This window comes from Rutidosis leptorrhynchoides, chromosome 3 (genome assembly GCF_046630445.1).
Source record: "Rutidosis leptorrhynchoides isolate AG116_Rl617_1_P2 chromosome 3, CSIRO_AGI_Rlap_v1, whole genome shotgun sequence".
Classification (NCBI taxonomy): Eukaryota; Viridiplantae; Streptophyta; class Magnoliopsida; order Asterales; family Asteraceae; genus Rutidosis; species Rutidosis leptorrhynchoides.
In genome coordinates this window covers 45992579-46009830 of record NC_092335.1, presented here as the reverse complement: position 1 = coordinate 46009830, position 17252 = coordinate 45992579, and the positions used below count along the sequence as shown (strand labels likewise).

Sequence of the window (17252 nt, the reverse complement as noted above, 5' to 3'; positions counted from 1 at the left end):
GTGTCCATATTTCTTGAGCAAATCCAAGTGATAATAATATTTTAATACCAAAGCAGGTTCGGTTGAAAATGAAATTTTGACCAACTTGTACTTCTTTGAGATGTGATCGACGGAAATTTCCCCATGTACAACTTGGTTCACATGAGCCAGAAAACATGAAAGGGACTCATAAATTGGTTTTATATAAAATGTCGACAAATAGTTCAAAAAAAGGTACTAATATAAATAAGAGTATCACTTTTACTATAGCTCATAAAAAAAATTCAATTTCTATTTAATGAATGTATATATATATATGATATATGATCATTTTTATAAAAACTTGAAATTGAAGGAATATTTTTCATGTAGCAATTATATCATCATTCACTAATTAAGACAACACCCCATCAAATCTGATGAGGTGATAACCATGTCATCGTGATGAGGTCAATGGCTCTCACATGACAAATACTTGCTGGTCACAACTTTTTTAAAAAGTCATTTTACAGATCATAATTTTTTTAAAGCGTTGTGAAATGTGAGATTCAATCGATGGCAAAGAATAACATAAGGGGTTATGTGACCTTGTAGAGGTAGAGGTACGATTATAGAATGAGTACTTATATTTCTTATCTCAGCCATTTTTGACCGAATATAGAGTGCAAAATATGTATAAATTTATATGACTAATTATTAGTCATATTGTATCTGTAACTATCTAGCTATTTAACTCAATAATTACTTTTACGTGAGTATGTATTATACGAGTATATATATATATATATATATATATATATATATATATATATATATATATATATATATATATATATATATATATATATATATATATATATAAAGTATAAAACAAAAATTTTTACTAAGATAAGGCTACTGGCTAGCTTTAGAATTTAAGTACTCCGTATTATTGGTAACTTAGCCCAAATTTGAATCACACGTACCTAGGTCATTTCGTACCCCAATGAGTAGTGGATAGGTATGACAATTATAGATATGCATCTGATCCACTTCACTATTATGGATGCATATTAACGATAAACGATCAGTGAGAATCGAATAATAGTTATAGTAGTACAAACTTGAAACAGGGCAACTTCTTAATACTTAGTGATATAAATATGAAAGATTTGAAGTTATATGTGATATAACTTTATTTGCACCCGTTTTCAAATGGCAAAACGGCAGTTTTTCAGTTGGTTTGAAGGGGCAGAAAATGCGCTCCCTGAAGCCCAGAAAAAGCTGAGCTGGAATAGAAGCCGTGTAACAAAAGGGAATTGGATTTGAGTAATATAGTTTGTTATTGATTTTGTTGTTATATCACGTTTGTAGTTTTTATTGTGTTGTATTGGTTAAGATGCGACAACTTTTTGTTGTATGATATGATACAGATACAATTGCTAATAATAGTTGCCTTTGATTTTCATACACTACTGAAAAATCTGTTTTTCTGGACGATTCTTCAGGACGATTCTTCCGGACGACTCGTCGTCCCAGAAGGTCTTCCCGGACGACACATCGTCCCTGAAGAGTCAATTTTCTAGACGACATATCGTCCAGGAATAAAAAACGTGCAAAACTTTACACTTTTTGGAGCCAATTTTTGCCAGGAAAGTCCGAACATAATTTATTATTATCTTTACGGACGACATGGGGTCGTCCGGAAAAATCGGTCAACAATTCAGAAAAAAGTGGACAGAAAAGCAGAATTTTTTGTCGATTAGTGGCTTTTCGCTGACGACATATGTCGTCCAGAAAAGTGTTGTCCGGAAATTGTTTTTCTAGTAGTGATGTGCGTTATCTTTACTAATATGTTCATGCACTGTATTCATGTATTCAGTCATTCTTTGTTTCTCCATTTAGTGTAAAAAGAATGAAATTCTTCCGGACGACTCGTCGTCCCGGAAGGTCTTCCCGGACGACACATCGTCCCTGAAGAGTCAATTTTCCAGACGACATATCGTCCAGGAATAAAAAATTCGTGCGAAACTTTACACTTTTTGGAGCCAATTTTTGCTAGGAAAGTCCGAACATAATTTATTATTATCTTTACGGACGAAATGGGGTCGTCCGGAAAAATCGGTCAATAATTCAGAAAAAAGTGGACAGAAAAGCAGAATTTTTTGTCGATTAGTGGCTTTTCGCTGACGACATATGTCGTCCAGAAAAGTGTTGTCCGGAAAAATTGTTTTTCTAGTAGTGATATGCGTTATCTTTACTAATATGTTCATGTTCAGTCATTCTTTGTTTCTCCATTTAGTGGAAAAAGAATGAAACCATACTCGCCATATTTTGATCTCTCAAATCATTATAAGTTTTAGAGCTTTATATTCTACAAATACACTACTAATAAGAGTTTTACACAACATCATAAAACATAATCCTCCCTCCTATATTAAAAGTCCATCTTTCCTTCTTCTTTTTTTCATCTCAAATTGATAGTTTACCTCCACAAATAATAGATATAAGTGTTATAATTTTAGTGTTTATAACTACCTTTAGTGGCCTGGTTCTTGACAACAGATTACTAATAATAAAGAAGAGTGAAGAAGAGAGTAACAATTGTTTATTTAGTATATAAAAAAAAATGGTGTGTCTGGCTTTTATTCTTCGGTCCTATTTATAGAACATAATATACTGTACAATATCCTTATATTCAAAATATAAATAGGTAAGGAATATTGTGAAATAAAATTGTCGGACACTTTCTTTGACTTTGAACATCATAACACTCCCCCTTGAATGACAATTTTATTTGAGAGCAACTATTACCACCTCGTTAAAAACCTTACTAAAGAAAACCCAATGGAAAAAAACTTTAGTTAAGGGAAAAAGAGTGTAGCATAGAATTGACTCCCCCTCAAGTAGACATCGCCACAGCTGTTACATCTTTTGAGCATGCCTCATACCAATATTGTGAACGTGTTTTCTGAAAATAGCAGTTGGAAGTGCTTTGGTGAAAAGATCAGCAGAGTTGTTGCTAGATTGAACATATCTCATTTCAATCTGGTTGTCCTTAATGAGATTTTGAGTATATGAAAAAAATCTGGGAGGTATATATTTTGTTCGATCACTTTTGATATACCCTTCTTTCATCTGTGCTATGCAAGCTGCATTGTCTTCATAGATAGTTGTTGGAATTTTATCGCGTTCTAGTCCACAAGAATCAGTTATGAGTTGTGTCATTGATCTCAACCAAAAACATTCTCGAGTAGCTTCATGTAATTCAATCACTTCGGCATGATTTGATGATGTTGCGACTAGTGTTTGTTTTTGAGATCGTCATGATATTGCAGTACCTCCATTTAGGAATACATATTCATTTTGAGATTTAGCTTTATGTAGATCAGATAAATAACCTGCATCTGCATAACCAACCAAATCTTGTTTTGATTCGTTAGAATAAAATAATCCTAAATCAGTAGTTCCTTGAAGATATCAAAATATGTGTTTGATCCCATTCCAATATCTTTTGGTAGGGGCTGAGCTGAACCTTGTCAACAAATTAACTGCAAAAGAAATGTCAGGTCTTGTATAATTTGTAAGATACATAAGAGCCTCAATTGCACTAAAAATATGGAACTTCTGAACCAAGAAGATCTTCATGATCTTCTAGAGGATGAAATGGATCAGTATCAATGTTGAGATCTAACAACCATATGAGTACTTAATGGTTTTTGTCTTGTCCATTTTAAAATGTTTTAAAAATCTTTTCGGTATAAGTTGTTTGATGTATAAGTAAGTCATTAGTCATATGCTCAATATGTAAATCAACGTAATACTTGATTTTTTCATTTCAAAAATCTTTCTTTAGAAGTTGAATGGCTTCATAGATTTCTTTATTTAAGATAATTGATATAAACAACTTACAATCACATATCCGGACATTGTTTTCTTAATAAGAACACACGTTCAAATAAGATTATTTGTATATCCTTTTCTTATCAAGTACTTGTATAAACCCATATAAAAATCTTTGTGATTTAATGGAATATATTCCCTTAGGTTTTGCATTAGATGCTTATGATACCTTAAACCCCCTTCAGGTATATTCATATATATCACTATCAAGTGATCCAAATAGATAAGTAGTAACAACATCCATGAGTTGCATTTAAGTAACTACTAAGTTGATTAAGTATCTAATAAGTAATTGTATCCATTACAGGAGGATAAGTTTTCCTCATAATCCATTTATGGTCTTTGTGGGAAATCTTGAGTTACAAGTCTAGTTTTGCCTTGTAACTTCATTTGCATATTTCTTTTTCGGATAAAAATTCATTTGTATCCCATACGTTTCATATCTTTAAAAGTGATAACGATTGATCCGAAAATTTTTCTTTTATTGAGCGATTCTAACTCAACTCGTATTGCTCCTTTCCATTTAGCTCAATCATGTCTATTTTGATATTCAATGACAGATTTTGGTTCCAGCTCATCATCTTTATTCATGATGTCATTATATGAAAAATTCTCATCAATATTTGTCATTCCGTTTCGGTTCCAAAATATTGCATAACTTATTGCAATTTCTATATTTATTATCAATATCCTCTGCAGAAGGAATATTGATTTGTGGTTCTTCTTGAACACTTTCTTTTACCTCATTATCAGCTGATTTTTTTCGAGGATTTTTATCTTTGGAACCAGTTGGTCTTTCACGTTTCAGACGTGGCAAAGACTAATGAGTGATATTATTGCCAGCTTTTGGAATTTCAATTCTAGCTGAAACATTTCATGCTATTATATATGATTTAGTCACTCTTTTTGTATCTTTAAATGCATAAAGTAATTGATTTGCAAGTTCTTGCATATGCATTATTTTTGAACCTTTTCATTTCACATTCTTTTGTGCGAGTTCAATATACCTTAATTGATGTTCACATCATGAAGCATCATTTTATTTATTTTTTCATTTCTCCCCCTAATCTAGGGACCAATTTTTCATTAAAAATACAATCAGCAGAACGTGCTGTAAAAACATCACCCCATGGATTCAATATATCTTATGATTGAAGATGTTTCATATCCAACATATATTTCCATCCTTCTTTTAAGAACCATTTGTTGTGGTGGTGCAATTAAAAATACAATGCACAACCAAATGTTCTAAGATGAAAAATATTTGGCTCTCGACCAAAATTAAGTTGGTAATGGAGAATATTTATGACTTACTCTTGGTTTAATGCAAATTAATGTCGCATCATGTAAATTTATATGTCCTCATATAAATACCGGGAGTTTTGTTCTCATTATCAATGGTCTAGCTATTAACTGTAATCGTTTGATTAGTGATTCGGCTAAACCATTTTGTGTATGCACATGGGTAACAGGATGTTCAACAACAATCCCAATAGACATGCAAAAATCATTAAATGCTTGAGATGTAAACTTACCAGCATTATTCAATCTCACCCTTTTAATGGTATAATCAGGGAAGTGTGCCCTCAATTTAATAATTTGACCAAGAAACTTTGCAAATGCCATATTACGGCTTGATAACACACAAACATGAGACCATCCGCTAGATGCTTCTATTAGAACCATGAAATATCAAAATGGTCCACATGATGGATGAATTGGTCCATATATATAACCTTGAATTCTTTCAAGAAATATTGGTGATTCTTTCTCAATATTCTTTTCATTAATCACCATATGTGCTTTTCATTAATCACCATATGTGCTTTTCATTAATCACCATATGTGCTTTTTCATTAATCACCATATACGCTTTTCATCATATATCCTTTTCACCATATGCGCTTTTAATCATATGCGCTGCGCTTTTCATCATATGCATTTTTCATCATATGCGATTTTAATCATATGCGCTGAGCTTTTCATCATATGCGCCTTTTATCATATGCACTTTTATACTCAATAATTTTGTCAAATACAGGTTGCGGCATCAACAAACAAATAAAATGATGCTTATACTCTTAATTACTCGAGCTTACCTCCACAATTCATTTGTTTTCTACAATCTCAATATGCATGTAACCACCTATAATGACATTCTCTGTTCGTTTTTATGTTTAGTTACTTTCTATTCATCATCTTCCTGTTGTGAATAATTCTTTTATCAGGAAGGTGTAGATACCGATGAGGTCTGTTCTCAAATGACATTGCAACCGTTTAACTCTGTATGCTCTCCGACCCTTTATGATTTGGGGAGGCTTATTTATGTACGGTAACCTATAAAGTTAATCTCTTTTTGTGTGATTACGTTACATGAAAGAAGTAAAAATAACCCATTTCGAATCTTGACCCATTTTGAACCTGTATTCTTAATGTTATGTAATTCCTGACCAAATAATACATTGTAGAACACATTATAACCAACTTGATTCTATGCTTTTGGCCTTGGTCATTGCATTAATTACATAAACATGTTACGTTACAGAGACCGTGATATTGCCATAAGATTTTGTCAATATTAGTTAGTTCTGGTGCAAGTTATGTAATTTTCATAGTAAATTACCTTCTCTTTTAGTATGCATCTATTATATCATGTTGGAATTTTTGAACTGTATACAATTAACTTATTTTCAACAATTACCGTGGTACAAATTTCAGGGATTTGTCTCATTGATTAACCATGTAGATCTTTGCCTCAATATTCGGTAAGTTTTAACTCTTTTGTATGATTTTATTTTGCAACTCAATATATTGGCTAATCTTTGTTTGTATCTCAAAGAGGTAATATAAAATCAATTTAATGAATATATAAAGTATTCAGGTGGTCTCAACTATCTCTTACCGAAGCTTATTTTATTGCATTGTGATTGTAGTTCTCATTATGATTATGCTGGATATAATAAATTTCGGATCAAGTCAACGAATGAATTGTTGTGTTTTAATGGATAAGGTATGAAAATCTAAACCACCTACATGACACATATTAGTTCAAACCTATTGTGAGCTTGATTGTAGTTGCCATTGAATGCTTACATGTATTACATATGTTGTACAGGTGTTAAGGTTTCTTTATCTGTAATCATTACCAAACACAAGATATGCTCTTGCTTCTTCAATTAAGATATTATATGCAATTTAGTATGTTTCAGTATAGTATCATGAATCCGTGAGTTATAATTCAAAAGTGACAAAAGTCAAAATTGGTTTGTTTTTTTTTACTTTTATAGTCAAACAATCCATTTTTATAACAATCTGTGTTTAACTATGCTAATAAATCACCATTCTTTTTTACCTTGAGAAATACTATAATTGAACAAGTTAGCTATTTGCCTCAATATTTGACTTGTATCTTGATGACTTGAAAGGTGTTACTACTTTTTGACAAGAGTTATTCAATGGTTTGGGCTACACTTAATGAGGTGATTTGTTGGTAAGGGCCAGGTTTGGCTGCATTCAGTGTGTCACAAGAGGGGCATCTGGCTAGAGCAGTGGCGGAACTTGAACCCGACTACGGAGGGGGCGAGTCTAAAAATTTAATAAATTTTTCATTGTCAGTAGGGTCAAACACTAAAAAAAAAAAAAAAAAACTTATTTTTTGGTAAAAAAAAATTTTCCATTAAATCCAGGTGGGGCGGACACCCCCTTTGTAATACCTTATCTTCCGCCACTGGCTAGGAGAACATACACGATCAACTTGAGACCTCGGGTTTGGATGCCTCTGGAAGCTCATTAAACACTAAGCGTATGTCGTCCACAATTGCAAATTTTGTAGATATAATAATTTGACATATACTATTTCATATTACTATTGTGTTTACTTTCTACTCACTATCACCATATAGCTCTGGTTTTTTATGAGTGCTAAATATTGGTGACTAATATAAAAACATTATTTTGGTCCTTTATGAAAGTTCTTATTGATAGTTTTAGCACTCTTTCAGTCATAAGTTATTTTGCTATACTTTTAGTCATCTGAGTTTAGTTAACCAAATAAAGAGATCAAAGGCAAGTATCAACTAAACAAAATGATGTGATATCTCTAAAAATAATTTTCATAATTTCTTATTTTAAAAACCCGCGAAATCGCGGGTTATAAACTAGTTTAGTATAAATACGAAGATTTAGAGAATAAACATATTATGCATAAATAATAAATTTTAAGAATAAACATTAGTATGCATGAAATAAATAATGATTAATTGCATAAGTAATCATAAATGTTAGATAACATAAATATAAATGTTAATGAAGTTAATAAGAGTTAGATTATAGAAATATAATTCATGCGGTATAACCGACCATATATAACTTAAATAACATAAATATAAATGTTAGTGAAGTTAATAACATAAATATAAATATTAGTGAAGTTAATAAAAGTTAGATTACATAAATATAATTCAGGCGGTATAACCGACCATATATAACTTAAATAACATAAATATAAATGTTAGTGAAGTTAATAAAAGTTAGAATACAGAAATATAATTCAGGCGGTATAACCGACCATATATAACTTAAATAACATAAATATAAATGTTAGTGAAGTTAATAAAAGTTAGATTACATAAATATAATTTTACTTATGATGATGATAATATTTACCTTACTAATAAATAATAGAAGATATCGTTAAAGAATTTCTTACCTTGATTAGTGACTTGTGCTTGCTTAGATAAACCTTGATTATACGGAGCACTTCGTGCTGATAACGTGTTATAATTTTAGTGTTTATAACTACCTTTAGTGGCCTGGTTCTTGACAACAGATTACTAATAATAAAGAAGAGTGAAGAAGAGAGTAACAATTGTTTATTTAGTATATCAAAAAAATGGTGTGTCTGGCTTTTATTCTTCGGTCCTATTTATAGAACATAATATACTGTACAATATCCTTATATTCAAAATATAAATAGGTAAGGAATATTGTGAAATAAAATTGTCGGACACTTTCTTTGACTTTGAACATCATAACAATAAGTAAATTGTTAGAGTACGTTACATTAATACCCTTACTTTATTTAAGTAAGATAAAAATATAAATAAAATGTAAGAAGTAAATCAAAAAAGTAAACAAAAAAAAAATACATTCGACAGTCACTTCTGGGACTATTTAATTGGGATAGAGAGAGTATTTATTTAGTGATCTATAGATAAATTGAGTGATGTATGAATCATCCTTTGGTAATATACGATATCAAAAGGTTGTCTATACTAATACCAAGTACCAACCACTAGTTCCACTATAACTTGATTAAAATTTTAAAAAAGAGAAATGATGCACCAATGTGCAATGAATATTAAAATTATCTAGAAAATAGCAACATAGGTGCTAGGTAGGTAGCTAATCTGCATCTGACATTTCCTCTTCATCTTCATCTTCATCTAAAATGTAGACCAGAGCACGCTTTCTAGTTGCGAACACACATGCAACCCCTCTAGACGCTGAAATTCAGATCATGATACCATAGAAATATAATACTAATCAACTTGAGACAACAACAGATACTGTATGTGATGATGTGGGTCCCACTCACATGGGACAATCTGTCTATAGTGTGCGTGGTTTGTACATTTAAATTTGAGTTTCTAAGACACAATATTAAAAATAAAATAAAATTTAAAAGAACAGACAGAGAAATATAATATAATATATTGGGTATATAGCATTGTGTTCAAGATGAGACATTCTCAAAGCAAGTATGGACTCTCTATGGAGTAGTTTTCATTCATCTTTATATTTATTTAAATGTAATTTTTCATTATATAAATATATAAATATAAATATTATCTAGTAGTAATGATTTTATTAATTAAAGAAGTACTAACCGCTAACTGCTAGAGGCGCCATCACGTTATGAGGGATTCCTCGTACTTTAAAACTATCCATTTCCAAATGCAAAACAGAGTCCTGGCACCAACACAACAATATCAAGATTAATATTCAAGAAATCACCATCATCAAACTAACTGAGATTAGTTTATTCTAAGTGGGACCCACACAAACAAAATGTCAAAAAAAGGATACTAGTGTTTTAGAATAGTGATACATACCTTAAGTTCATGCAATTTCCAAGGGCTTAATACACTTGAAGTAGGGATGCATACAAATGGAAGATCATCAGCTTGCACAATCATCATACAATCCTTCTCCGATCTTTTGGAAGTGGATGCCGGCCGATTTAATAATAGAACAAGTTGACATTCCTATTATCAACAAAGAGTTAAACAAACTAATCCCATTTCCCAAAATAACGACAACTTAAAAGCTCTTGACATTGTTTCAGCTTTAAAGAACTAGCATTCTTTCTTTTGGTGTTGCTTGACGCGTTGTGTGAATCAACCGTATAGATATATTCATATTTTTTAATATACGTTTCAACTACATGTGGACATCGATTTGCAAACGTATATATAAAGCACACTTTGTGAATTATTATTTGACAATTATTAGAGGTGAGATTGGATCTTGGTGGGAACAAAAGTTTTTGAAATGTAAAGGGTGTAATTTAGACATTTGACTACAAGCAAGGTTGTAAAAGTCGCAAATCAGGACAAGCCGGGTCGGAACCTTAAAGGGACGAGTCGGTTGAGTCGGGTACGTGTTAGTAATAAATAAATTAAACATATACATGTTAAAAATAATTATTTCAAACATGTATATACCGAACAAAATCTAACATTTAAAATTATAAACTTTGACCGGCTCAAACCCGACTCGACCTAACTCAGCCCGAATTGGCGCAGCCCAACTTTGACCCGACTTTTTAGTTTTGACCGACTTTTAAGGCGCTTTTGGGCGGGTCAGAATGGGATAGTCCCCAAACCAGTTCGTTGGCCGACTTTTACAACAGTGACTTTGTACAAGTCAATAACGTGTATGAATATTAAGCTACTTTGAGATAAAAGGCATGTAAATAAATACCTTATAAAGAGACAAATCAACACAATGATAGCCATCAGGAACGCGCAACAATACAGCTTCTAACGCATTCATTATACACCTCGTAACAACTACACAATTTGCAAGGTTCGAGGAACGCTCATCCGGTAATCTGAACGATACATAATTAACACAACTATTTTGTTTCACGTGCACTGAACAGTTGTCTTGTGACGCTTCCTGAATAAAATCAAATAGCATATTAATATTATTTGTATGTATGGATGCTTTTCAAAAACATAATCGTCCGTTGATATCTTGGAAGAAGCAAAAACATACCATATAATAATATGATATGGACGTTGGAACAGTAGACAATGCAGATTTTGGCAAAGATTTGAGTGGAAACAAGTTTTGGCAGAGTATCTTTTTAGATATTGCGGTAAAAGGCATCTGGAAGGCCTCCTTGAAACTGTAGAAATTACATCATACCCTTTATTAGCATTTCATTATAAAATTTTGAAATTTTATGTCATCTTAATATTGATTTTGTGATACAGTTAGCAATAAAATAATGAGTTTGTTTGACTTTTAAAGGACAACCTGTACCTCTATAATTATATTGAAAACATTATAAAAAAAAAAAAAAAAAATCATCTTTTATGTAAACCATTTATATTTAAAATACTTATTTTCAATATATATTTTATATTTAAAAGTCAACGTTGGTCGGTCAACCGTTATAACTCATTTTAAAGTTGAGAATAGAATAGAAATCATACCAAGACTCCATTTGCTGGAACTCTTTCATTAATGTTCTTCGTAGAAAATCAACATCGCTGAAACCCCCAAATTGAGCCAATTCTTGTACTCTTTCCATTGCGTGCCTCAAGAAGCATAAAAGATTGTTCCATTAGTTATAATGTAGATATTATAGCATATATATTCAAACCTTAAGAACTCAAACATGTTCTAAGCTAAAATATAAACTTGAGCAACAAAATTCAAGCAAGTTCTATTTATAAAAATTGTAAGATTTGGTTACTTACAAGTCAACTTCAATACTATTATCAACTTCAGTTGATTCGAGCAACCGCCGTACAGGATCTTCATCATATAGATACTTCAAGAATAAAATAACCAATTCACTGCCAAAACACAACCCGATTTACGTGTCCTAATATTTCAAAAACTTTAGATATGATATAAAGGAGGGTTGAATGGTTGATAGCAAAAACAAACCTATTAAATGAAAGAAGCTGGTTCTGATCATTTGGTTCTGACATTAGCATTCTCACACATTTTTGAAGCCAAATAAAGAAGTTTGAAAACTGCAAATAAAAAAGAAAAAAAACAAAAAAAAAAACTATTACAACCTACAAGTTCTATAACCCATTATGATGTTGTAGGCAAAGCCTACAAATTTTTCATAAGATGCCCAACATGTCCTTCATTATAAAATAAAATATAAAAAAAAAGAGAGAGAATCTTCTGAGGTAAACACACACACACACACACAGTCGTTTTGCAGTATAGTGGTAAACTATATGTAAAAAAATTACATCGAGTATATTGTGAGATTACAATAAAAAAAAGAAGAAAAAAAAAGGTGTACACTTATATGAAAAGGAATATTACCTGTTGAATGGAAGATGACAAAACACTCATAAAGCGTTCAACCTGAATGAGCAGCATACTGGCCTTCTCAGTGGCATTATCGATTAAAGTTTCATCCAAACCAACACCTGCATAACGTGAACGCCACTTTGAAAGTCCTCTCAGTTCACCTAATCTGAATCCAATCATCTCTGCAGCAGGCTGAACACCAAACAATTCTTCTTTATAACTAAACAGGTTTTCTAGAGGTGCCAATTTCAACCCATTTGCTCATGAACAGAGCAATTTTGTTTAGTCTTAAACAATTGGAATACAAAATGACCAGAAGAATCGTAGACTCGTAGTAATACTTTTATTTATAGTTATAAAAGCTTGTAAATTTACTACGAAAAACAGTAGATTTAACCAAAAAAATTTGCAACTTATTTTGACCCGTTACCCAAATTGACCAACCCGCTCATCCTCAACCTCCACAATTTCCAGATTATACACTTGATCAATGGTATTCTACCTGTAAATGTTCAAGAACGATAACCTGAACCTCTTTACCAGCTCCAGAAACCGACTTTGTTATCCGTTTGAGACCCTGTTCATTACTCATTAATAAGTAATAAATACCCTTCTTCATCAAAAAAAACTTTCACCCAAAGTTACAATTAACGATTAAAATACCACTTCACCAAGAGAATTCACTAAAAATTGATGAACAGCTGGAGTCGTGCGGGCACCACCTAAAAGACTAAGAAATTCCTCTTGTGGGGTCGAGTCCAATCCTAATTTTTTTACAAGAACGAATAAAGCCAACAACAATCATAACAAGAAGATAACAAAATGATTCAACTTTCAAGTTTTTAATGGCTACCATGATCATGAATTAGACTAGTGAGAGAATCAAATTTGTCATGAAATGTGTGCATTGCATCAGACCATTGCTTAGTCATTACAGATAGTGACGAACGGATGACTTCGATCAAATCCTCGATGTTTGAAGCTTGCTGAGCAATTTGGTGAAGCTCATTTCTCCTGAACATTTGATTATATATCTTTAATGCCCAAAATAATATAAAGAACTTAAGAAACATGAAATACAACATAACATATTAACATATAATGATGATAATGAGCTAATAAAGAAACCTAAAATTGCAAATTTCTGCACTTTTCAGTGAACAAAGGGAGCAGCTAACTTCTATCGTAACCTTAAAAGTTACCTTTTATAGAATATCGAAGTATCGAGTCTTAAGAGATGGAAACCATGCAACTCATGCTCGGGACCTTGAAGCTCGCCACAACATAATACTGTCAAATGACACAAATCTTTCGACAACGCCACCTATACACAATTCAATAAACTAGTTTGTACTAATACTGATCGTATAACAACTTAAGTTTCACTTTATAGATTAAGTTTAATTCATATAAAATTCAATTAGAATAGATACTATCTCCGAGTAAAACCAAAACGAAAGTTATATGTGAGATTAATGTTAGAGATACATTTTCAACCCATTACATATTTACATACATAGTTATATGTGGCTATATTCGAGTTATATTTTTAATATCTAAGGGCTCAGACACGTAAAACAAATCAAACAGCCAACAGGTCATTTGGGTTTATTAGCTGCCCAAAGTGTGTATCACAAATCACAAAAGCATAAAACCTTCTTGCTCGTTTTATTCAAAAATTTACATTGTTATTCTAATTGAAGAGTAACGTTTGACAAACTATCTATTACTAAAGGAGATTATATCTGAAAAATAAAAAAAAATAAAAAAAAAAAGTAAAAAGTTTTGGGGTCAACGTTAACCAAACCAATTAGAAACTTAAATTACCCATCTTAACCCAAATTTATTATGACCCGTTACCCAACCCACCAATTGTTCTATCTTTAGTTAAAGTCATACCTTGCATATTGAAGCATTCAACAGTTTACAATCACCATCCTTGTTTACAAGTGGACACTTAACAATAACGTCATGTATATCCTGCAATTTTACCAAAAAATATCATATAAGAAGAACAAAAAATCAGGATAATCATATATATATTTTCATCTTAGAAATGAAAAATGGAGAAATATGGTTTGAAAACAAGCTTACAATTTTTCCAATTGGAAATATTCCAAATATACTAAAGCTTATGACTCCGTCTTTATCAGCACCACACAAGATATTAAAACGCTGATACGAAGAATTTGATAATTCTAGCGATAAATTTTCATTTTCATCCATGAAACCAGTCTCTCCAGGCACAACTCCAGGTGCCCGAGGTGCTCTTGGGGCTGGAGGAAAAAAACGAGACGTTCGATCTTCATATTTTGAGATGTGAAAGTTTTCATCCTGAACAGGTCAAGTAAAAAAAAATGCTACACATTATTTATTTATGTCTTCAGCCATTTAGCATTAGAATAAGGAAAAACAAAAACATATAATCAATTGAAAAAATACAAATGTTTGTGGAACTGTACAGAAATATCTCGGCCTCCATCATCCTCCCAATTGAGGCATACAACAGCAACCACGTGTGTTTTCATGCTTCGTAGTAGCTTCCCATTCTGCATTTGTCACAATTGGAGTTGAGATTTAAGATAACTAAATAATTTTATTTAAAATAACTAATTTTATGGTTGAAGTAACTAATATATCATTAAACGGATACAGAGTCCTATAAATTTATTATATCCTGTCAAGTTTTTGGGGTTAACAAATTTGGTTATGGTACATATAACTCACTTCAACATCATGTAATGAAATAGTCCCATCTTGAAGCCCAACAGCTATTGCTTTACCATCCGGACGCCAACATAAAGATGTTATGCACCTTCCTATAAAATCAACTCTGAATAAAGTTAACAACTGAACAACTTTCTTTAGTTAGATATATAAAAAGAATCTCTTTTCAAATGAAATATAAAAATATAAAAATATGTTGTATATGTAGTCAACTATCCAAAATGATCATAATAGCCAATGGCATTCCTCAAACTCTACGTGCTAGGTCCGACTTTCTACACAAATCAATGTAGGATAACATTCTAATTTGATCGAGCTACACCTCAAATTGCAAAACTATCACAAACACATACAATGATTCGATAATTAATGATGCTAAGAATGAGAATAATAACATAACATATAGATAGATTATGGCTGGCGGTTAAAAAAAAAATAACCTGGAGAGATAGTCCATAGCCTCTGCCAATTAAACCGATGCAACAAAATCTTTGAATCATCATCGGTAACCATAGCCAACAAATCTTTCTCTGGGTTCCATTCAGCTATTTTAATCTTCAAAAATTAAACTTTATTTATTTAGATTTAGATTTAGATTGTATAACAAACAATGACTACTACTATAATCTTTTCTCTCTTGATGATGTGTCCTATATATATTCAAACATCTTTAAAAAAAAAAATAAAAAAAAAAACACACACAATAAAATTCACACACAACTCCCAAGCATAATGTTGTGGTTTTGAGCAACTGTAATTATCATATCATACTATAAGCTACATAACAATTCAAATAATCTTCATTCAATCTGCAACACACGAATAACTACCTAATTAAAGTTGAAAATTTGAACCACATTTTTATTTTTATTAGGAAAAATAAAACATAAAAAAATGGTATATCATGACAACTAGCCTTATATTGTTTTTATTAACAATGAAGATTTGAAGTTTCCTTTTGGATTTGCAGAATATAAAAACACACATACACACACGCAATTCACAAACAATAATGGTTTTATATAGATAGATAGACTAATAATTGTAAACAAAATTAGGGTAGAGATTTGGAGACCTGTGAGGCAACTGGCTTGTCAAATTGAAGCTGAAAAGGAAGAATAATTCTTGAAACATCTTCTTCTTCATCTGTTTCCATAATTAATGGTTATATATTACTGGATGGATTAAATTAATTTTGAAAAGAAATAATTAATTTAATTTTTTGAGTGATCGAGTGAGTGAGGGTTTAAGAAAATATACAGGGCGGGATTTGGTGACACCGAAAAAAGAAAAAAAAAAATTTATTCCCTCGCTACCGAAATTACTATTTACTTCTCCGTATTCTTTGTCAAAAAATTTGGATTCGGATTGTAAGTTTTAACCTTACATTAAAATTAAGTTTGATTTGATTGATTGATTTCTTTTTCAAAAAATTTAATAATTGTTATGATACATAAAAGTCTTTTAAGGAATTGTCTGCTTAATTTTATTGCTATATATAAGTCTATAACTATAACTATTTCATCTACTAGAGTAATACGTATGAACATAGTTTGTACATAAAATTTGTGGTATAAATACGGATTCAGATGAAAGCATACGATACACCAATTCTTCAATTTACTTCTCAAGTTTGCATTTCATTTCTCCATTCTTATAATATTACAAGTTCTTAATTAGAGCATAAGCCACTAAAGGTAGTTATTAACTACTAAATCTTAACACGTTATCAGCACGATAATCTTAACATTTATATTAAATATGGTTGGCTCTGCCACCTAAGTGATATATGCAGTGGCGACTCTACTCACGGGATACCACTTGTTTAAAATTTTTATGTAGAAAATACTCTTTAAATTGTATATGACACCACTAAATTTAACTGCAGGACCTCATATGATTTTCGAATTTATAGTAATCCTTTAAATTTAACGCGTTGGTGTTGATTGCATTAGGCCGCCCTCGAACAAAAATCCACTATGTTTAAAGTGACCAAATCAGAACCGTAAGATAAAGAATCAACAGTTGAATTTATCCAAAGGTGGTACAAAGGAGCCTACTCTAAAAGTGGTACAAAGGTGTGCTAAGGTCAGATT

At 31.4% G+C, this 17252-nt stretch overlaps 1 pseudogene; it reads right to left on the bottom strand.

Moving 5' to 3' along the window:
- Nucleotides 1-9105: 9105 nt before the first annotated feature.
- Nucleotides 9106-16350, bottom strand: LOC139896050 (anaphase-promoting complex subunit 4-like; annotated as a pseudogene).
- Nucleotides 16351-17252: the final 902 nt, after the last annotated feature.